A 24,338-nucleotide genomic window follows, 5' to 3' on the forward strand; every position below is an offset into this window, starting at 1 on the left:
GAATGAATCCATTCTGTAGGTCTCAGGGTAGAATCAAAACCCATAATAATGAAACTCTTATCAGAATAATGACTATTTGGGGGCCATATGCCAAACTTGTGATATACTTCAAGCTTGTGTGGTTCTGGTTGTACACTTTTTTAAATGCCTTTTTATTCTTTCTTAATCTAATAAATTCTTGTTCTTCCTTCAAGAGCTTCCTCTTTGAAGACTTTTCTGATCTTGAACCTGAAGTACCTCCCAACTCCCCTTTAAGTTTATTATTTTTTCCACCCTATTTCTGGGACACTTTGCACCTACCTTTACTACAGCTTAACTCATAGTGTTTTAGGATTACTTGTTCAGAGGTCTATCTCCTCAACTAAACCAGATATTTGCCCCTTGAAGCAAGGCCCATGTCTTATTCATCTTTCATTTCCTGCAGCTTCATAGTGCCTGGCCTAGACCGTAGTAGACACGAAAGAAAGAGGATGGGGTAGTGAAGGATAGAGGGACAGAAGAAGGAGCCTTCTGGAACTGAGAGCAAACTCTCTGGGAAAAGTGAAGTTTCCCCGTGCCCATACATGCTCTGAGCTAGCAGATGACCATATACCCTCCAGGGGGCCAAGTCTCATCCTTACTGTGCATGAACATCATGAGACATGTATAAAAAGTGCATTCCCGCCTTCCCTCCCCTACCTCTCCTTTGGTTTATAGATATGAGAAGCAGGCCAGAAATATGATATGTTCTTCAGATGATCTGCAGGACACTTTTGTGAAACCCTGGTCAGATGATTTCAAGAATGCTGACAAGATAAGGGCCGGGGAAAGCTGCAGACTCCAGTGTAGTGTACATACAGTCCTTGGGGCAGTGCTCCACAACCTTCCCTGTTTCTCCAGAATCACAGGGAACTGTAAGACCCTCGGGGAGTCATCTGTAACCCAATCTGACTCACTCATGCCACAGTCATACAGAAGCAACATGGCATACCTCTTGGTCCAGAATATTTGGCAGACTTTAGGCTCATTAAGGGCACATCTGAAGATTTTCTTTTTTTAAGATTTTATTTATTTACTCATGAGAGACACACAGAGGGAGAGAGCACAGCAGAGACACAGGCAGAGGGAGAAGCAGGCTCCATGCAGGGAGCCCGACATGGGCTCCAGGATCATGCCCTGGGCCGAAGGCAAACGCTCCACCCCTGAGCCACCCAGGCATCCCTGAAGATTTTCAATTCTGGTATGTTATTTGATTATTCTGGCCTGTGGAATAGCTACCTGGGGTCCTAGTGCTAGTGATGGTCTGGCTCAGGAGCATGAGATGTGGCCCTGGTGTCAAGGACCTCCCTCGAAACAGTGACTGTGGCCAGTGCCACTGTTGGAGCTCTTCCTGGCCTGATTGTGGGCCTCCTTCAGGCTGGCCATCGTGCCCTGGCCTCAGCAATAATAGCGCAGTGCCCTCCTGTCAATCATGCATAACTCTTGAAGCTTCCACATGCACAGCGCCAGCAGCCACCTCTGTCTTTGAAGCTGAGTAATGATGAGCCTGTCACTTCCTTGGAGAGGGCCGTTGCCAGCATTCTCAGCACCTGAGAGCTTCTCTAAGTCCTTCACACTCCTGGACACCCACCTGAGCAGATCTCAGAACTGAACTCGAGAAAGATCTGACAAGTGCTGAGCAGTGCATGTCACACTCATTCACATCACAAAGTATATTTGTTTCCCAAAAGACGATCGTTTTACATTCCTACTCATTAAGTTACTATAATTATACCCACATGGGGTATAATTGATTTTAATTTTCACTCTGAGGTAGCTCCGGGTTACAGCCATGAGTCTCTCACCTTGGAGAACTCGCTCCCTTTAGTTAGCATTTAAATGAGTATCAGGAGGGAAACACAAGAAGTAATTATGAGGAGAAACCAAGTGTTGAAAGGGGCAGTTTTTGAAGTGCTTGGACGTCCTGACATGGCAGTGCATGGTTCCAGTTCAGTACGTGGGAAGTCAGCGGGGTGGTCCAGGGAGCAAGACACCCCGACATTGATGAATTGTGCAGCTGTACACGGGGACCCAGCCTTCCTCTCCGTGCTAGAGTTATTCCAATGTGACACCTGCCCATGGCTCGGTAGCCTCTGCTCACAAATTAGCACGGATTTTAAAAATCACATGTTTTACTCTACCTACAGTCTACAAACAAATGATAGTAATGCTACAATTTCAATTGCCCACTCTTTTTTTTTTTTAATTAACAATTTTAGTGTGTTATATTCATAGATCCACTGTTAACCTTTCAGAGTCCGGCCTCCTGTATGTCCCAAAGACAATGTATATTTTTTTCATTTCTGTTTAACTTCAAACCTTCCCCATGATGCACAGATACAATGGTTGTTACCACAGGCTATGATTAGGGACCGTTGTTGGATAAAATGGAAGCATAAGTCCCCATTTATTTTTTAGATGGTGAAGATTCTAGAAGTAGTGGGATGTATTGGTTCTATTTGAGTCTCTAAACTATGAGGCAAATTATACAACTAAAAAGTTTACTAAGGGAATACCACTATAGCTGATGGTGTAGCACATACACACACACACACACACACACACACACACGCATCACATAGGATTCTGATGTTGGCTGTCCCATCTCTGTTCTCTCATGGCTTCAGTATTATATCATTATCTGGTTACTTGTCGCATCCCCATCCCTCACTTTAACATTTCAAGAGCATCTGTGGAACTAATGTTAAAGTTAATGTCTTTTGAACATTTGAAGATGGAAAATGGTTTCAGCTAATTCCTCATTTGAAAGGAAGGAAACTGAGGCCTTAATACATCAGGTTTCTTGGCCAAGATCTTAGCGGTCAGGATGAAAAAAAAAAAAGTGCATGTGTCATAAGCAGGAGACTTCTCAATGAAATCAAAATATTTATCAAATGTCACCTCTCAGAAGTCTTAGTTTCCCTCAATCACTTGGATATGAAAGGATGTGCTTTAGTCTGGCAAGTACACCCAAGAAGATAAGTCCTATTGCTTTGGCCTTTCGCTTCGTCAATCTCATCTGCAAAGCTCTTGGTGTAATGATCCGGGGGTGTGAAAAAATATCAGAATTCAGGAACAGACAGATGTAATGCCCAGAGGACACACTGGTGAAATTCAACCAGCTAAGAACTCTGTTGCCTTGAACTGGACAGTGATTCTTTCACAAAAACGTCTCCCCTGCATTTGAGTTAAGTTACACAAAACTGGGAGAGACCAGTTCCCTGTTTCCTTTAATGTAGTTTCAGGTTTGCCCAGGAATCTCACATCTCTCCCGTTGCGATGCTCCTTGCCAGGAACATGGTGGATCAGGAATCAGGTTCTCCCCCACCACAGAGGGCCCTGAAAATCTCAGGTCCACACACTGTAATTTTAAAAACATTTTTTTTTCTCACATGTCTTTTCAAAGACTTGTAGGCTTTTTGGAAGAATTGTCATATTTCTTCTTCCATGTGCTTTTTATCCTCACTTCTTTTTCACATGGTACTAATTCCTTTTCTCTTACTGTGCTTCCCCATCATCTGGTTTCACATGTAATTTGGAGCTTTCATTTTTTTTTTTTGCCATTGAATGGGGAAATGTCACACTAGAGAAATCAGGCCAAGGTGATCCTAGCTGCCCCTTCTCCCTGTACAGATCAAACTTTTCCAATTCACCCCAACTCCAGTCCTTCCTTAGGTAAGATTAGGTAAAACCACCATGGATCAGCCAGGAAGGCCCCGTTGCCTCAGGATACAAACCGTCTGGTTAATTATGCATTGGGAGAGGGAACAAAGAATTCCTTTCTGAGGTCAATCTCCTTTCTCTGTCTCTAAGGCAAAACAGGTACAGTTGCCCCCTTTCTAAACCAGCAGCTCCCAATCTCACTGCAGCCCTTAGTGTTTTTTGAAGCAAATTTCCCTTGGCACGTGCACATTGGAACTACCTGAGCATCTTTTAAAAATGTCGATGCCTAGCTTCTGCCCCCAGACATCCTGATTCAGTTGATCCAGGATGGTAAGTAGACCTCTGAGTTTTTAAAGCTCCCCAAGCATAGTTTGGGAACCACGTCATTCCTAATGCCCACGCCTCACATTCCCTCAGAGCAGGTCTTGGAGACAGGCCCCACTTCCTCCAGGGCACCCTTATCCTATTGTAACAATAGAAATATGGGGGCAAATTCAGATCCAGCCAATATTTACTGAGCATCTATTATGTCATGCCCTGCGCTGGGAACTTCTTATGCTTTGTCTTGTATCTTGCAGGGGGATTAGGGGCAAGTGCCCATTTCAAAGGCAAAAAGCTGTCTTGTGAAATAAGGGTAACTGTCTGATCTTCATGATCTATGGCTTCCTGCTTCCAGTATGCTCCTCAGATAGAGTGGTTTACTCTGTGCTCACTTCAGACTTGAGGAAGGATGGTTTTACAAGGCCAGAAATGGGGAAGAGAGTGGGAAGGAGTGAAGACTCCAGGAGTTTGTCCCATCTGCATTCAACTGAACCATGTTTACCAACTTTGAGCAGCTAATTTTTCTATGAAAAGTACAAAAAATTGTGTAAAGGTTACACAATTGGGACACAAGCCAGACCAATTTTGGTCTCGAAAGCCAGCTCTGTTCCCTATTAGCTGTGGGGCAAGGCAAATTATTTATCCCCTAAGCCTCTAAGATTCTACTTCTCGGTATCTACCTCCTGGGTAATGAAGTAAAGGCATGTTGCGTAGAGAGCATGATGTCTCTAGAAGCATAATCTTTGATTACCAGTATCATCAGAGCTTAGTATCATAAAATAGCTTCAGAGAAGTAAATGTTGAAAATGGTCATCAACTTCTTAGCCTTATGAACAGATAGATATATGCCTTTTCTTTCTTTCTTTCTTTCTTTCTTTCTTTCTTTCTTTCTTTCTTTCGGTTTATTTATTTCAGACAGAGAATGCAAGCGAGGGGGTAGGGTTGGGGGAGAGAGAGAGAGAAAGAGAGAAAATGCTCCAGCAGACTTCCTGCTGAGTGCAGAGCCAGATGCAGGGCTCAATTCTGGAGATCATTACCTGAGCCCAAATCGTGAGTTAGATGCTTAACTGACCGAACCACCAGGTGCCCCAGCATATGTGCTTACTCTTGCACACCTTAGAAGTGTTTACTAATTAATAGCTGTGATTCTCTTCATTGTGACCTTTCTTTACAATATGAAGAGAAATGACTCAGCTAAGTCTTTGGCCCAGCTCAGGTACATTGATGGTTTGTACCTGAGCTGTGTGCCTCCTGGAGGAGCACCAGAAATGTTGACTTGGACCAGAATCTCTCAAAAATGTTAAGATGCTCTTATTATTCTCCTTTTCATATTTTTAAGCCTAAAGCTAATAACCCGAAGCTCTGGAGAGATATTCTTGTTTAAGACATGTAGCTCCAGATGTCACAATTTGATTTTTTTTTTTAAGGTCAAGAATGATTTATTTCAAATCATCTTGGCTTCAGAACTTCTTGTTAGAGCATTGATAAATCTTAGATTCCAAAACCTTTCCCGGTATAGCTTCTTTGGATAGGATCATGCTCTGACAATGGGAGCAAGCAATGGTTGCTAATGGCAGGGAGATGAAGTAGAAAGAACAGTGGATTGGGATTCCAGAAACCTCATTCCGTGGTGCTGTTTTGCTACCAACTTGCTTGGGAACCTAGAACAGACTCCCCCATTGCTCTGAGCCTCCATTTCCTCATCTGTAAGACGAGGAAGTTGCTCTAATAACTGCTTACCAGAAACAGTAATTGATCTCGTCTCACTGTATTGTTTCATCTTATGATGATTTACTCTACCTTGTAGAATAAATTGTCATTCCATTCTGTTCTCATGCAGAGTAACTAAAACCATACTACTTCCTCTAGATTCTTGATCAAAGTAATAAATTGCAGGGAAACTCTGTGTTCTAAGCAGCCTGTCAAGTATATATTTCCCAAGAAACTGCTCTCAGTTTACTTGCTCATCTGTTTATTCATTCAGAAGTATTTATTGAACACTCTACAGACAGACAGTGTGCTAAAGGCAGGAATGCAGCGATGAGCAAGACAGACATGGCCATATAGGATTTAGGACCAAACAGTGCCAGAAGAAAAACAAGTACATAAATAATCGTCTGTGCTAAGACAGACACAGAGAAAAGCTTTCTGGGGAAAGTGATGAATGGCCCGGGGGAGGTTGGAAGGATGAATAGGAGTTAGCAAGGTGAACGAAGAAGAAGGACAATGTCAGATGGGATGGAATATATCCTGAGGAGGTCCAAGTTTACAACTGTGGTCTCAGCTTACTGGGATTTTATGCATATACTTATATAAGCGCTCATTTTAAGTTATGTACTTAGCAGAAGAATTTATTTTCAGGCAGTAAAGGTTCGTATTCTTAGAACAATGCCAACTATGGAGATTACTCAAGACTAAGAAATAGGCCTAGAGGGAGAGGAATTTTCAGATGTGAAATACAGCAGTGATGAACGGCACAGCCCTCTCTGCATATGTAAAAATTCCTGGGCTATATGCCCTTTTCTTAGTCTTTGAACTGCCTTGAGTGAGAACAAGGACTGGATCTTATTTTGACTTTGGGTGCCCAGAGCACCTAGGACAGAGCCTAACACTTAGGGGGTATTCACTTAATATTGGTCAGTTGTTTGATTGATTTGTTGGTTAAGTGGTTTGTTGTTTTTTGGGTGGATGGGAAGATGGAAAGAGAAGGGGATCAAAGGATGAATCTGGATAGATAGGTAAATAGGTAGGTGGGTGGGTGTGTGGATGGTTGGATAGGAGACATAAGATACGAAATGTCCAAAATGGTGTCATACATACATAATAAACTGTTAATTACATATTTCTGTTATCCTATAGCATAGAAATAGTGTTTTTCATATTCATTAAAACTTTTGTGCATCTATAAATTCCCACTCGTTTAACCTATTTTTATACTGTTTGTGGAAGACTTTTTTTCTCATCATGGAAAAAATTATACCAGTTGTTTCACATTTATTTTATTTGTACAGAAAAACTAAAATACAAATGCATTATGCATAAAGCTTAGCACCATATGTAACAGTGCCTGCAACCAGGCAAGCAAGCCCAAAGCAGTGATACCCCCCCAAGCTTCTACTCACCCCACATATGTACTACTTCTCCTTAGGGTCCTGGTGGTTGGTTTTTGGGCTTTTGCCAGAATGTAACAGGTTTTGGAAGGATACAGAAAAACAGGCAGGAGGGCAGTTTCCTCTAGATTCATATTGTTTAAGACATGTCATGTGGGGCTAAGAGACTGTTCTTATCCATCAGAGGGCTTTTGAAAACAAGATGAGTGGATGCCAGGACCTTGTGTCATGGCCCAGAGATCCTGGTAATTTCAGACTAACTGGCACCAGGGAGCTGAGAGGTCACAATGTGGAATGCTAGGATTCAGATGACACCCTGGGTTCCGTCCATTGGGACACCACAGCAATTCTTAGGAGCTCATGGGAACCAGCATGTTGTGTCCAAGTTCTGCTGGTATACAGACCCAAGAATAAGTGCCCAAAAGTGGTGGTGCTTCCTTCCCTGCCTGCCTGGATCCAACGTCCCAAAGTGCTCTCTAGGCCATCAGCCATTAGCTGTGGCCAGACATCCTGTGCTTACTCTTCCTCATGTTTTCTTGTCCACTGGCCCTGAATGACTCATCCTGTGGAAGAGAAAGGACATGTAATGCCCCTCTGCACTCCCTATAATGTCACCCAGGTTTCTTAGGTGTGCATCATTCAAGGATATAGCAGGACCACTAGCTAAGTTTATTTAAAGAGTACCTGTTATTAATAATAGTCATAGCTAATCATAGATTATAAATAGTAATCATTATTAATAATAGTAATCATCATCATCATCATATTCAACCTTTTCTGAGCCTTTGTTGTGTTTGGGGCACTGCAAATTATGTGCACTATTGGTTTGAATCCACAGAACAGTTCTAAGATTAAGTGTCAAGTATTAGTTTCCCAAACACTAGTATTATTAGATATTCATTAGCTTTACATGGTTACAACTAAGTGAAAAATGCTGATACTTCTAAACAATAATATAAATAGTAATTTTCTAATAAAAGGACATATGTAGAATTTTTTCATTCTTTAAATATAGAACAACTGGAAGTAACTAATATTATAAGGAATACCAGTCTGAAACCTGAGTGGATGGTATAGAAGGGGGTCAGCACAAACTATGCTTCATGTCCTATGAGTAGTCTGAGAACAGTTAGGAAGTAGGTATAAGTCTAAACCATCACAGCTGGATTTGATGTGACTATCTTTGAAAATGGTTACTCATAATACATACCAAGGGTGGCCCAGTGATTCCCGAGAGTCACTGAGGGTGTGTTTTTAGAAATGTGCCCTCTGCTCTATGGTGCTCAGAAAAGTGCTCTGTCACAGGAGCAAGAACTCTGTCTACTGCCAACACCCAGTCATATGGACAAAGTAAGGAAGTCGAAAGTGAAGATTTTGAGCCCATTCACATTTTCACAGGCTGCCCTGCTGCTGTTCATCACATTCCCCAAGAGTCCAGAAGGCTCTTTCCTGAGTAGCATGCTGGAGCCCAGGACCAAACTACCAGTCATATTTCCATCCAGGACCAATATAAGCTCTAATTTCTTCCTCCATGCTGTTTGCTTTCTATAAACTCTCCTCCTAAGGGATCCCTGGTTGGCTCACCGGTTTGGCGCCTGCCTTTGGCCCAGGGCGCGATCCTGGAGTCCCGGGATCGAGTCCCACGTCAGGCTCCCAGCATGGAGCCTGCTTCTCCCTCCTCCTGTGTCTCTGCCTCTCTCTCTCTCTCTCTATGTCTACCATAAATAAATAAATCTTTAAAAAAACTCTCCTCCTACAATATACCCTTTGTACCATTTTTCTTTCTGATATCAGAATATTTTGATACAAGCCTGTTTTTACAGCATTTACACATCTTCAATGCAACTTCATACTCCCTGTACCATATGCCAAGAAGAACTGCCCTTTGTGATCAAAACACTTCCACCTTAAACTCAACTCTCTGGTGATTTGGTCAAATTAAAATAACCCTATGTTTTTTAATCATGGCTGATCAGAAAATGATTTTTTTGCCATATACATAAAGGTAGTCTTAGTTATACTCACATGTCAACACCTTCCTAAGATTAGGCCTTACTTTGAAAGCATCACCTGCATAATCATTAAAGTTAATTTATTCATTAAATTATATATGCAGGCATACATATAAAACGATGCCAGGCCTAGATCTGAGCAATTTACAGCTTACAACTTAAATTGCACACTTAATCATCTGTGAGTACCTACTATTATTATCTACATTTTACATTTGAGGAAATGAAGTACAAAGAAGTTTAGTGACTTGGTTTAGTTTAGTTTAGTTTAGTTTAGTTTAGTTTAGTTTAGTTTAGTTTAGTTTAGTGACTAAGGTCACCAGGCTGAGAAGGGTTGGAGCAGGAATCCGAATCCAGACAACTTAGCCCCAGAGTCTACTCATAACAAGGAACTCTTAGCAAAACAAACTTTTCACCATTTTTAGAGTTTATTTGCCATTTCTCTGACCATGGAGTTTGATAACCACACAGCAACACAGCATTTTCAGCTGAAATAGCACATTGCCAATGACAGTGTTAGCTTCTTAAACATTCATTAAGAGATGGTGGGAAAACTTTAGTCATTGATAAAAATAAAAAATGGAGCTGTGTTTCATTTTTTTATTATGGTAAAACTGAAGTAAAAAAAAGGTTAAACTAGAAAAAATTTCACTTATCTCACATAGAAGTTCCACTACCCCAGATCATTACTGATATATTACAAAATCTAAATTCTTATAGCTATACTATACATGTTAAGATGTCATTTTCTGAGTCTAAAATGTATTTAGAGAAAATCTATGTTATACAACCATAGTTAGTCTTTATTCTTTTGGTACTTGACTGCTGTTACAAACAGTATCTATGACAGAAACAGTATTTCTATTTTAATACTTGTATTGCTCTTGGCTCAAGGTCAAAGTCTCTTCAGAGATTTAACCTAAATCTTGTGGTTTTATAGAATAATGTTCTCATGTATTTGGGGAAAATTTTAATTCATATCAGTAAATGCCATTAAATGGCACGGTTTGGCTCCATAGAGAGTGAATCCTTCCTTAATACCTGTTAGATGAAGAGTTTTCATTTCCAATAATGTTACTTAGCCACTTATGCACATCTGAGACTTTCCTTAAATACAGCTATGAGATCCACAGAAGACTCTAAAACTTTATATTCATCCAGTTTCTAGTTATGTTTAAAACCAACCTAATTTTTTCTCCTAAGGTAAATACCTCCTGGTACAAAATGAAACTGATGCAAACTGGAAAAAAAATTTTTGTCTCTCTGTGGCAAAAGTTTTCTTTTTTCTCATCCCAGTCATAAAGGTAATATAATTAAAGGAATTTTGAAAGATAAAGAAAATACAGGCATCGGTCTATTTCCTTGGAGCAACTTCCATTTGGATTTTTTTTTAAGATTTTATTTATTTATTCATAAAGACACACACAGAGGGAGAGGGGCAGAGGCACAGGCAGAGGGAGAAGCAGGCTCCACACAGGGAGCCTGATGTGGGACTCGATCCAGGGTCCCCAGGATCAAACCCCGGGCTGCAGGCGGCGCTAAACCGCTGCGCCACCGGGGCTGCCCCATTTGGATTTTTAAATATATTTGCAAGCATAGTACATTTATAATTTTATATCCCACCATTTTGCATAGCATATTATAGCCAAATTACTATATACTCTTCATAGACATCATTCTTGATTGTTGCTTGAGTCTAATACTTGTTTAGCTATTTCCTAAAGTTAGGTTATGCACAATATATTCCATTTTTAATATTAAAAATAATGCTGCTCTGAATGCCGTTCTGTATTTAGGGTCATCTCCTTAGGATAGATTCTTAGAAATTGAATTATATAAACTTAAAGAAATTAATATATTTTTTAAAGATTTTATTTATTTATTCATGAGAGGCATAGAGAGAGAGAGAGAGAGGCAGAGACACAGGCAGAGGGAGAAGCAAGCTCCATGCAGGAAGCCTGATGCGGGACTCGATCCTGGGACTCCAGGATCACACCCTGGGCCGAAGACAGGTACTCAACCTCTGAGCCACCCAGGGATCCCAGAAATTAATATTTTGAAACTCTTGATGCGCACGTCCAAATTACTAAGATGATTTTAATGATGTACATTGGCTGACAGTTTCCTGCCTGTGTTTGATAGGCTCGTGTGTGTGTGTGTGTGTGTGTGTGTGTGTGTGTGTGTGTGTGGCCTAGCTTGTATAGCCTGGGAGGGCATGGGCAGCGACCAGATCTGCTGCATAGTAGAAAGAGCTTGAACCTGCCATCCAGAGACCTGGCTTTTTGTCCTGGTTCTACAACTAACAGGCTCCATGAATCTGTGCAGCTGACTTGCCATCCTGCTGTGTGTGAAATGGGAAGATTGCCCCAGACACATTCACTTATTTAGAAACCGTGGTTGAGTGCTCTTGATAGTCCTTTTTGCCAAAGAGATTAGAAAATATGGATGCAGTAAATCCTTCCTCAGGACATGGCCCCCTACTGGAGGACAAAATGTGGAGGCCGAATCACATGACCTTTAGGAGGAAGAACTACTGAACAGCTGCTCGGTTGTTCAAACCTGACTTCTTAGTTGCACGAGCTTAGAGTAGTGAAAACCCTCTTAGCTTCGGTTTCCTCATTTACGAAATGGGGATGATACTACCTATGGCATGAGCCAGACGAAAGGAGGCAGTGGTTAACGGGCCCGGCACAGTATGTGCTCAGCGGTTGTTAGGACTCATTTTTTCTGTTTTGTTGCTGATGTCATTCGAATATATTTGGTAAGTTTTGAGTGGTGGGGAGCATGTTGCAGAGGCGTGGCTTCACAGAAGCATATCATGTGTTCAGAGAATTGGGTCCCAGGTTCTGAGCACTGACACAATGTGGGAAGCGGGAAGAGGCCCAGCCTGTGAGGGAGGCCATTGGCCACATCTAAGGTGCTTTCTGGTTCTAATAGGCTATGGAGGCCACTTCACAGAGGGGGCATGGACGCCCCACCCAAAAGTCGGTTTGGTGTTGAAACTGACGATGCCACATGCCCATCAAGAGGATATGAAAAGTATAATTACTCACATAATGAGATTCCCTGGGGCCAGCAGGATAGACTCTCCAGAAGCTTTAAAAATGGCTGGAAAGAGCTTAAAGGGACAACTAGCTTAGGGTTTTAGGGTGCCTTGGGGGAGATTTGCATGGTTTTGACTTCTCACTGGCCTCAAGGGACGGGGTGTGGGGGCCTTCTGAAAGCCGTCAGCAGTCAAACACCAAAAATGGAGTCAGGTTCTTTAGTACATGGCTGTGGTGCATTTATGATGGATGAAGGAAATCTCAATAGCTTCCTTCCCTTTTTAAAAGGAAAAAGAGTCTCTCTGGATCCCACTTCTCCCCACCTCTTTCTGCTACTCCCCTGGCTCTCCGTGCTCTCCAGTACTGATTCTACAATATTCTACTCCAGTTGTGCTCTCCCCATTCTCTCCCAAAGCTTCTACAATCAGGTTTCCCCCTATCACTCCTACCATACCTGGCCTATCAACAGCATTAAATACAATTGATCATCTCTTCAATCAGCTTCCAGAATATCAAATTTGCCTTTCTCTTTTTCTTTGGTCAGTTTCTTCTGAATTTCCTAACTTCATAATAGTTGGAGTGCCCCGGGGCTCAGTCCTGGGGCCTCTGCTGTTCGGTGTCCACTGACTCCCTTGCTATAAATCCATCTCCCCAGGGTAACTCCCAGGGGTGTATCTCCAGCATCTATCCTCCCCCCGCCCCCCGCCAAAACTCCAGGTTCTTTTTTTTTTTTAAGATTTTAATTATTTATTTTTAAAGGGGAACAAAGGGGCAGAGGAGAAGGGAGAAGGATAACCAGACTCGTCTCTGAGAGTAGAACCCAATGCAGGGCTTGATTTCATGATCCTGAGATCATGACTTGAGCTTAACCAACTGAGTTTGAACTCAGGTTTCTAGGCCTACTTCATATTAAACACACCAAATAGAGCCTGACCATCTCCCTCACTCTTGCCCCTTTTGTGATCTTCCTCTCATTTATTTTTTTATTTTTTTAAATTTTTTTATTTTATTTATTTATTTTTTTTATTTATGATAGTCACAGAGAGAGAAAGAGAGAGAGAGGCAGAGACATAGGCAGAGGGAGAAGCAGGCTCCATGCACTGGGAGCCCGATGTGGGATTCGATCCCGGGTCTCCAGGATCGCGCCCTGAGCCAAAGGCAGGCGCCAAACCACTGTACCACCAGGGATCCCTCATTTATTTTTTTAAAGATTTATTTATTTATTTATTTGAGAGAGTGTGCATGTGAGTCGGAGGAGGAGCAGAGGGAGAGAATCCCCAAGAGGACTTCCCACTCAGTGCACTGAACCCATGACCCATTAGATCATGACCCTAGCCGCAACCAATAGTCAGATGTCCAACCGACTAAGCCACTCAAGAGCCCTCTTCTTCCTCTCATTTAATGGAAACTTTATCTATTTAGTTGCTCAGGCCCCAAACTGTACTGTTATCCCAGGGTCCTCTTTCTCTCTTATACCTCACATCCAATCTGTCAGCTAGTCTTATGAACTCTGCCTTGAGAAAATACGGAGAATCTGACCACCACACACCACCTCCACCACCCCTACCCTGGTCCAAGCCACTGCCTTCTCTTCGCCTTTGAGTTGCCTCCCAGCTGACCTCTCTGCTTCCACCTTCATGCTCCTATGGTCCTCAACACAGCAGGCAGAGCAGTGCTTTTTAAGAGTAATTCAGATCATACCGCAAATCCACGCAAGGCCCTACAGTTGGTGGTCATGCCACTCAGAGTAAAAATGGGAGTTCTTACCCTCTTCCACAGGGCTCTGGGGGGCTTGCCTCATCTAGCACATGCTATGCTAGCCACTCTTCATTTTCGCTATTTAATTTTTTTTTAAAGATTTTATTTCTTTATTCCTGAGAGGCACAGAGAGGCAGAGATATAGATAGAGGGAGAAGCAGGCTCCCTGTGGGAAGCCCGATGTGGGACTCGATCCCAGGACCCCAGGATCATGACCTGAGCTAAAGGCAGATGCTCAACCACTGAGCCGCCCAAGTGCCCCTATTTTTGCTATTTCCTGAACATGCCAACCTCATTCCTCTCTCAGGGATTTTGCATTTGCCATACCCTCTGCCCAGAAGGCTTTTCCTGCAGATATCAGCATGGCTCACCCCATTACCTCCTGCCAGTCTTTTCTCAACTGTCACCTTTTCAGTGAGGCCTCTCCTGATGATTCTGCTTTAAATTGCACCCTCCACAAATTGCACCCTCCACCCCTAGCCTATATTCTCAGTTTATTTTTCTTCATGGCACTTCTCTCTTCTTAGAATAATCTATAATATACTTATAAGTTTTGTTTATGTCTGCAGTCCAAGAGAGTGGAGATTTTTGTCAGTTGTTCACTACTCTATCCCATTGATGTTAAACAGGGTCTGATATACAATCAGTGTCTAATAAATTTTTGTGGAAGGGAAGGGAAGGGAAGGGAAGGAAGGAAGGAAGGAAGGAAGGAAGGAAGGAAGGAAAGAAGGAAGGGAGGAAGGAAGGAAGGAAGGAAAAAACTATCTTTGAAACATGTCCAAGAATAATTATGTTGCATTAAAACGGAGTTGAGGTCAAAGTGGATGTGGTCGTTTCATACTGAGCTATCCCTCTGCAGCATGGGTGCTTACACATGAGCATGACAGTCCGTCTTCCCAGAGCTGGCACCTACTGGTAGAAGTGTCTGCATCACCCCACATATTCTGACATTGCAACTGGGAAGGAGCTACAGGGTCATGTTCCTGGCATAAGGCTGGCCAACACACAGATATGAGGACCAACTGTAGAGTTTGAAAATCCCAGTCACACAGAAGAACAGAAATAAACTTCAATTCACATTTGGAATTTGCAGGCATCCATATTTCAAACTGCTGGGTTCATAAATAGCCCCAGGAGCTATATCGGGCAATATCAGCTGCACAGCTGTGAATGGCGTCAGAGACTATTTTGTTTGGGTGATTGCTCACTGTAAAAGCCCAGTAGGGGATTTGAGATTTTTTTGTGTGAAAATTTGAAAAGCCATTTAATCGGAGTCTTTGTCCTTTGCAACATAGGAGAGTTTGCATGCAGAAAACAGCTGGTCAATTCGATTTTTTTTTTCTTCCAGTAAAGGTGCGCCTTACCCCAGTTGTTTACCAGAGTACCTGGTGAAAAGTAGTTTGGGACTCTTTGGCACATTTTGCTCTGCAAATTGCCAGGCTGCAGTATGACGAGAGAATGTAATTCAGCAAACCTATAGCCTCTGGCAGAGATTTCTCAGGCTCAGCTGGGTGAGCTACAGTGGCGAGGAAAGTGTAAGAGGAAGTACACTTGGGTTCTACTATACAGTTGGGTGCCATGAGCCAGAAATGGAGCATCTTTGACTTTTGTAATAAAACACATAGGTCGATCATTCGGGGCAACTGCTTCTTTGGCCTGATGGGGGGAAGGTACATGACAGCAAGGGAATACAAAGAAAAGGAAATGAATGTGGACTATGAGAAGAGGAGGAAGACAGCAGCTGGGAACTTTGTAATAGCAGCTTCTCCCTTAAAATATGTATTGTTTCTCTGGGTCTTAGTTTTACAAAAGGTTACCTAAAATATTCTAAAGCAATTTTAAGGCACTTGATTCAACAAGTGCTCCATTCTCTCAAAAATAACCCGGCCAGACCTTCTTAAACTTGGCACATAAGAAATCTGAGAGTCTTAAAGTTCTCGTTTAAGTAAATGGATGACTACAGTGATGTATCCACTCTGTTCTTCCCTCTTTTAAAAACTGGGCGCAAAAACAGCAACAACTATGGGTTCAAATGTGTGAGATGCTTAACACAACCTAGAGAGTCTGTCTCTAACACAGAGGATTTTTTGTGTCCACCTCTGAGGCGTCTGTGAGAGACATCAGCAATTAGCCAAAATCGTTGACCTCCACCCCAATAAAACAGCTGGAGAAGTGATGCAGGGAGAACAGCGATGATAACATTACACACTCGGTCAACCCAGGAAGTATCAGATTATTTAGCTGCTTCCAAACAAGGTGCTTTGGTCCGTTTTAGAGACCACACAGGCCCTTCAGTTTAGGGTGAACACTGACTGCTGTGGATGAGGGGAAATGAGTCGTAAAAGACCGGTCCTTCAGCCCTTTTGTGCCTCTCGTATTGAGTGTGGCCATCTGTCCCTGGAGAACAATTGGAGTGGCAGCTGGGCATGTTGTGCCATCAGAGATAAAGGCTCCTTCTCCTCGGACCAGAGCACAGCAGTTTTGGAGGTCACCGGCAGTTTTAGGAGTCAGCCAGGGCAGCCCTCAGTCCCTGGTGTTTTGATGGACTCTGATGACACCAGGATTCTGCAGCTCTGACCAGCACGTGGGCAGGAGAGATGGCAGGGTCCCACCTGCTGTCTCACATTTTTTTTAGCAGTCATGGGGATAAGCTTGCAGCTCAGCCACATCCTTGTATTATCTTCCTCCTATTTCAGGGCTTAAAACCAAAAGCAGAGAATATAGCAAACACTGCTGGGGCAGTTCTTAGGAGGAGCAAGGAAGATTTATCTGGCATCGGTAGTGTTCAGAGTACATGGGATCAACTAGGCTGGGCTTAGTGGCATTAATAAAAGGATTATCATTCAGGAATGATATCATTTGATTATCATTCAGGAATCTGGGCTTATTTCACTTAAAATTTCTGATTTTTTTCACTTGCCATCAGGAATAGAGAGGCACATCTAGGATGCCACAGCAAAAATTGTTATTCCTGCCCCATATCCACCAGTCCTATATGTGCATGTGTGTGTATGTATACATATAATGTATATATGTATGCGTGTATATATTTTTATATTTTTTGTTTTGAGCTGACTAGATGCCTGCAGCATTTTACTGAGTGTCTCTGGACGAGGCTTAATGTTTTGTGGCTTTGGGGAAATAACATGCAGCCCAGACTCATCACCCAGACATATATGTGGGAAGTGAACGAAGGGTCTAAGAAAACTATAAGAACATGCTGACTCTTTGTAAAATTATAAGTCATTTTGATAGAAGGCAAGGAAACTAGAAATACTGCAAAAAAGGTGGGTACTTATTTTTATGCAACAGAGCTTTTGTGATGCCAAGCTAGTGTTGGTCTCATGTTAATCGCTAGAGATATGTTCATAGAAGAACTTCGGGGAGTGCCCCATGTTAAAAGTTTCTAAAGAGCCTCTGGGAACAGAGAGGAGAGATGAGTCCTTGTGTCAGTGAGCTGTTAGCCACCACTGCTGATCTGCCACAACCGAAGTGTCAGGCATTCCCATGGAAAGAGAATCAAGACACTGGATTCTATTCCCCTGGACATGCCTGTTAGCACCTTGGTTTCCTTAACTGTAAAGTGAGGATAATGACACCCACTCTACCTTCTTGATACAGGAAAGATACACTATAACATACCCCACAAATATGCGATGCTACTTTTAATATTACTCTACTGCCAAACCTGGTTGTATCCTTCAGGGCCTGGCCTGCAGGATCTCCCCATTTCCAGGGCCTCATCCTGTGACACAAGGGATCTGACCACTTCATCAAAAGAAAACCCTAAGTGCATGACCAGTGGCTTTTATATCAGAGACTCACAAGAGTACGACTAGATAAGCAGTGATGATGATGAGCCTCTACGGTGGTCCTTTGACCTCAAGATACTTTATGGCCATGGACATTCATTGATTCATTCATTCAGCAAAACTTAGTGAGAGCCTACTTTGTGCCCAGTGCAAGGTATGGCCTTGGGGTCTTATTCGTGATGAGAGCACACACAGCACCTGATGTCATAAAGGTAGCAGTCTAAAAAGGGTCATGAACAATAATTTTAAAAGCGTATCAATAGTTTATTGTTATAAATTCTCAAGATGACAGGAAGAAAGGGAAGGGAAGCAGGGCTGGAAAGGTGGCAGGGGCCTACACAGACCCCTGTAGGCCATGGTTTGGATTTTTGCTTTTAGCTTAAGAATCCATGGAGGTTTTAAGTAGCACAATGGCAGGTGGAGGTGGGGTGGCATAAAAACATGATCACATGTTTGAAAAGATATCGATTCCTTGTGGGAGGGGAGGATGCTCAACAGCATTTAGCACTTGGACACCTCCATCTTCTCTAACAATTTCCCTGGATTGAAGCCCTTGAGGTTCATACAGCAGCTTTCAATGCCAGGAGTGTATTTGAATCTCCTCGAGGATTTTTTTTTTTTTTTAAGTTAGGAGTCCATCCCCAGAAATTTGGATTTAAGTGGCCCTAGATGGAGCTTGAACATGGCTTTTGTTTTGTTCCCACGTAAATATCATCAAAGTTGAGACCCATAAATTCGATGGAAAGCACAAAATGGGTCTTCAAAGTGTGGATCAACATGAGCAACACCTGGAAACCTGTTAGAACTACAGATTGTTAGGCATGCTCTCCCACTGACTGAATCAGAAATGCTGGGGCTGCCCAACGGTCTGAGTTTTCACAAGCCTTCTGGGGGTTCTGAGGCTAGCCCCACTGTGAGAAGCACCAGCTATTGACATCTCACAGGCAAGGGAACCAGAGCCTAGATCTGGTTCTAGATCTAGTTGTAGAATAGCCCTGTGACACATGGGAATGGAGCGGGTGCAAATCATGAACTTCTCAGACTCTCGGTTCTCACCTGTAAAAACGGCAGGCAGGATTGGATGAGCTCAAAGGTCATCTATGATGTAATGGATTTATTATCAAGGCACACTAAACCCAACAAACTTTTTATAATGTACTTTTACAAAATCCACATTTTTATATAATGGAAATAGAATGTGATCAATGTAGGAAACTCCAAAATTAATGAATAAGAAGAAAGTAAATGTCAATTAAAATTACTTCACCCAGAGATGACTGCTGCTTATCTCCAACAGTTTGGTGTGTTAGAGAAGTTTTTTCTGATATTTCCTGTGTCATCAAATTAACAAAAGTGGGAATCATAGTATAGATGGTTCAGGAGCCTACTTCTTACCAAACTTCATTATATCAGGAGCATATCCCTTCATCATTAAAAGTTATTTTAATCATCTTTGTTAATATGTATATAATATTCCGGGCAGCCCGGGTGGCTCAACGGTTTAGCGCTGCCTTCGGTCCAGCGCATGATCCTGGGGACCTAGGATCGAGTCCCACGTCGGGCTCCCTGCATGGAGCCTGCTTCTCCCTCTGGCTGTGTCTCTGCCTCTCTCTCTCTCTCTCTCTCTCTCTCTCTGTCTCTCATGAATAAGTAAATAAAATCTTTAAAAAATATATGTATATAATATTCCATGACATGTTTACACCATAATTCAACCTCTCCCCTCTCTTGGACATCTAAGGCTTTTCTCATTTCTCATTAGTAGTGTTAGGATAAATATCTCTTTATGTATCTTTTCTAACTAATTCATCTGAAGATCTTTGTTTGGTTGGTTGGTTGGGTGTTTTGTTTTGTTTTGTTTTGTTTTGTTTTGTTTTTGCGGGGGAGAGGCCAGGGGAGGGGCAGAGAGTGAGGGAGAAAGAAAATCTTAAGCAGACTCCGTACCCAGCACACAGCCTGACACAGGGCTTGATCTCATAATCCTGAGATCATGACCTGAGCCAAAATCAAGAGTCAGACGCTTACCTGACTGAGCCACCCAGGCGCCCCATGTCTGAAAACCATAAGAGAATCCTAGAAATAGAATCATTTGATCAATGCACATGAGACATTTGATCCATGGCCAGCTTTCTCCCCAGACAGGAGCTACCTCATCCAAACACCAGCAGTACATCAAAGAGCTCTCCTCAGGACACCCTCCCAGCATTAGTGGTATCGATTTCCATTTCCAATACTTGCCATGAGGCAACAGCTGCCTGTAGCTGCAGGGTAGAGCTTGCAGCAGGGGTGGAGCTCAGGCTGTCACCCCCTAAGGGGGACTCAGACTCAAGGGACAGAGAAGCCCAGGAACACAAGAGCTGGGGCTGGAATAGTGGAGAGAGATTCTCCAGGGACGGATGATGACATTTTCAATGAACCTTCTTTAAAATGCAGAATGGGATTTACTTGAAGTCTGTGGAAGAATGGGAGGTTGATGATAAATCACCCTTTCTAGAAATTAGTACTAAAAAGGCAGAATGTCATGGTCCCCTAGAGATGGGGCTGCCCGAGTCAGGTGGAGAGAGGGGGCCTCTGGTGGACGAACTTCTGAGGTCCCGCTGGGCTTATGATGCCAGATGACTAAAGTCAGCACAGAGGGAAGGGTATTCCTCTTTCTCCCACCGCCCCTCTCTCCTGGGCACTCTGCATGCACATGAGCACCCCAGTGGGCTTCCTTTTTCCACATCTTCCCGCCACCCTGCCCCACCCTTGCCTCCTTGTCTTCACCTGACACCCTTCCACTGCCTTCTTGCTACCTGATTCTTGGCTTCAGGATCCTCCTCATAGAAAGAAGGGCAGTGAGAGGCCGTAAAAAAATAGAACCCAAACCTTTAATTTATAAAAAGGAAAAAGGAAGTGGTGAGCTTATTTCACTATTTATTTATAGCCCCACCTACTTCCAAAAGCATCTTAAGTAGCACCTGCTCTGGAAGAGGCTTCAGGGAAAACAAAAGTCTCCTCTTTAAAAAACAGACCAGGCAACACCAGCCCTGGGAGCTGCTAATGGTTAACAGTGGGGAAGAGGATAATTTGGGCCTTTAACCCCTGGATATTTTTAAATGTGGACCTTATTTCAATGAGGCCATTTCCAGGGTAGATTAAAGCAAAGATTTATTGTACATCCAAAAGAAGTGAAACTAAGTGTTCAAACAAAAACTTGTTAGTACTATTCACAATAGCCAAAAGGTAAAAACAGTGCAAATGCACATCAACAAAATGTGGTGTGTCCATACAATGGATTATTATTCAGCAATAAAAATCAATGAAATATTGGTACGTGCTACAGCACAGATGAACCTTGAAAACATTTTCCTGAGTGAAAGAAGTCAGTCCCCAAAGGCCATATATGGTATGATCCCGTTTATATGAAATATTCAGAACTGGGAAATCCATAGAGATAGAAAGCAGACTTGTGGCTGCCAGGGACCAGGAGAAGGGGATGGTGAGTGACTGCTTAATGAGTGTGGGGTCTCATTTTGGGTGATGGGAATGTTCTGGAGAGTTGTAATGATTCCAGAGCATTAGTGAATGTGCTTAATGCCACTGAATTGCTGAAATGGTTCAAATGGTAAATTTTATGTTACGTGTATTTAATCACAATCAAAAACAAACTTGGTATTATGCTGAGTGAAATGAGTCAATCGGAGAAGGACAAACATTATATGGTCTTATTCATTTGGGGAATATAAATAATAGTGAAAGGGAATAGAAGGGAAGGGAGAAGAAATGGGTAGCAAATATCAGAAAGGGAGACAGAACATAAAGACTCCTAACTCTGGGAAATGAACTAGGGGTGGTGGAGGGGGAGGAGGGAGGGGGGTGGGGGTGAATGGGTGATGGGCACTGAGGGGGGCACTTGACGGGATGAGCACTGGGTGTTACTCTGTATGTTGGCAAATTGAACACCAATAAAAAATAAATTTATTATTAAAAAATTAAAAAAAACTTGTTTATAGCAAAAAAGAAAGAAAAAAGCATAGACCTAGTTAGTTGTGCCTGGGTTCTAATCTCAGCCCTACCACTTACCTGCTGTGTGACCTTGGGCACATCACTTAAACTCTCAGTTCCCATTTCCTCATCTGTAAAGTGGGGATCATTATAATAATCCCTACCGTATAAATCTCAAATGAGTCAATGTATGTAAAGTACTTAGTACCACACCTGGCACATAGGAAGCATGCTGATAAATATTTGTGTTATTAACCTAACCCAGGTATTCCCTGCTGTAGGTAGTTTTGCCCCAGAGGAGAAAATTGGCAACGTCTAGAGAGATTTTTGATTACTACAGTTGGGGGGTTCCATTGGCATCAGCAAGTAGAGGCGAGGGATACCACTAAACACCCTACTGTGCACAGAGCAGCCTCCCACAACAAAGAATTATCTGGTCCCAAATGTCAGTGGTTCCACGGTTGAGAATCCCTGATTTACACAGAGCTTGTAGGGAAATGTGCTTCCTCTAATGAATGTGTAGACAAAACTAGGTCAGACAGAAATTTTTGCTAGAAAGGACTGTCAGCAAAACTATTAAATGTCCACCGTGTATAGAGAACATGGCTCAGTCATTATGGGGGCTATAAAAGAAACCAAGGCGCTATCCTTGAGATGCTTGGGTGAAGAAGAGCTCTGTGTGACGGAGTTAAGAGGGGAATTTTACCAAGAGATGTTTGTAATCGTTTTTCCTGTAGTAAGAGGGTGATCTGGGGTCATCCACACTACTCACAATAATGCTCACTCAAATGCCAGCACTTCTGGTTCCTTGTAAAGATGCATCTTAAGTAGCCAGTGTGTGGTTCCTTCACGTGTCTGAATGCATCTTGTGTCTGGGTAAATTCTATGGAACAAATATCTGAAAAAGAAACCAGTGTCACAAATAGAAGTAAAAATTACTTGTTATAAGTAAAGGCACAGACACAAGAGAAAATATTAAATCTCCTTGTGTTCAACCACCCATGTACCAAAAGGCAAAGGAGATCCTTTTTGCCCACTTTCCATTTAAGGAGTTGTTTTATTAGATTCTAAAACCATACATCCATATAATTAGCCTAGTTTAGTTCAGAGAATCCATTTTACACAGAATGGCTCGCCACCAAAAGGCCTCTGTGGACTAGCTAGCAGTGAAGGTTTGGGAAGGGACGCTATTCCTTCTCTCTGCCTTTCTGCCTTTAGGATAAAGATTACAAGCCTTTCAAAGATATACCATGTTTCTACTCAATCCCATTGAGTGACAGATGTCCTTTAGGATTAGGTGATGAGCAGTCTGGTGGATCAGCAAGGCAGATCACCGGAGGTTTAGGGTCCTTGGAAGCTAACGCGTGGTGATGGGGGATCATAGGATAGACAGGAGACCCTACCCCATACAGTCACTTTTGCACAGCTTCCTCCACAATGCTGGCTTCCCATAGGTACAGGTAGTTCCTGGCAACTTATATTAATTCAGTGCCTACCATGGCAAGGAATTTTATTAGGTACCTGTGAAGAAGAAACCGGTGAATTAGACAATAGAGCGTGTCACGATGATTTCTCAATAGGGCAGGGGCAAGCATAAATCGCTGTCATATAAGTTAGAATGCGACAAGTGAAATCGGAAAAATGTGGAAAAAGCTATTTGGGACTTCAGAGGAGATAGTTGGCCTCCAGTGGGGAGTTTGGAGAAGACATTTCGGAGAGGGTGGCATTTGAGTTAGAATGTGAATGTTGTTGAGCCTATCAACATGTAGAATGATACTGGAAGATGCTACAAGACAGAGGCAGCTACTGAGGTGAGGGGTGTATCAGAGAAGAGAGGTTTTGTAGGATTTATGGAGGGGAGTGCTGGCAAATAGATGAGCCGGGTAGATTGAGACAAGGTCATGAAAAACCCACAATGCCCCAACACGGTTAGGCCGTGGAGAATCACTGACCTTTTCCGAGCTGGTGCATCCAGACTACGAATACTGTGCCGCCACGTGCCGTGTGCTGCAGAGATAGTGTGGGGCAAGAACGGGAAGAGGGGCAGACTTGGCCAGTATTTCAGATCAAGCAGGACACAAATGGCAGGAAATGGCACCATATCAGCTTATCTGGGCCAGGACCTGGTGTTCAGGAACACAGCGCTGGACACAGATACTTTGGGTTCGAGTCCTCAGCTGTGCCACTTAAGCCAATGGCCTGTACTTTACCTCTTGGTGCCTCAATCTCTTCATCCAAAAAAAAAATGGGAGTCAAAGTCTTGTTTCTCATACACATGAGCTGAAAAGTAAACACGTAAGTGCCTTTAACACATTGCAGTCATTATGGGGGCTATAAAAGAAACCAAGGCGCTATCCTTGAGATGCTTGGGTGAAGAAGAGCTCTGTGTGACGGAGTTAAGAGGGGAATTTTACCAAGAGATGTTTGTAATCGTTTTTCCTGTAGTAAGAGGGTGCACAACGTAAGTCATCGTGCTCAGTAGTTCAATATAGACATTGACTCTTAAGGGCGCATGGGTGACTCCATTGGTTAAGCATCTGACTCTTGGCTTCACCTCAGGTCATGATCTCAGGGTCATGAGATCGAGCTCTGCATCAGGCTCTGGGGGGGTGG

The 24,338-nt window shown here is 42.8% G+C and overlaps 1 protein-coding gene and 1 long non-coding RNA gene across 3 annotated transcripts in view; one reads left to right on the plus strand and one right to left on the minus strand.

Moving 5' to 3' along the window:
- Positions 1-24,338, plus strand: part of CHN2 (chimerin 2) — a 295,623-nt gene that overhangs the window by 235,487 nt on the left and 35,798 nt on the right. The window lies entirely within an intron of this gene.
- On the minus strand, positions 14,009-24,015 carry LOC112915692 (uncharacterized). The gene is made up of 4 exons (XR_003234147.2): positions 23,678-24,015; positions 23,129-23,246; positions 22,498-22,623; positions 14,009-16,624 (listed from the first exon to the last, which is right to left on the minus strand). It is a non-coding gene; the product is annotated as an uncharacterized lncRNA (long non-coding RNA).

This window comes from Vulpes vulpes, chromosome 7, assembly GCF_048418805.1.
Source record: "Vulpes vulpes isolate BD-2025 chromosome 7, VulVul3, whole genome shotgun sequence".
Taxonomy (NCBI): Eukaryota; Metazoa; Chordata; class Mammalia; order Carnivora; family Canidae; genus Vulpes; species Vulpes vulpes.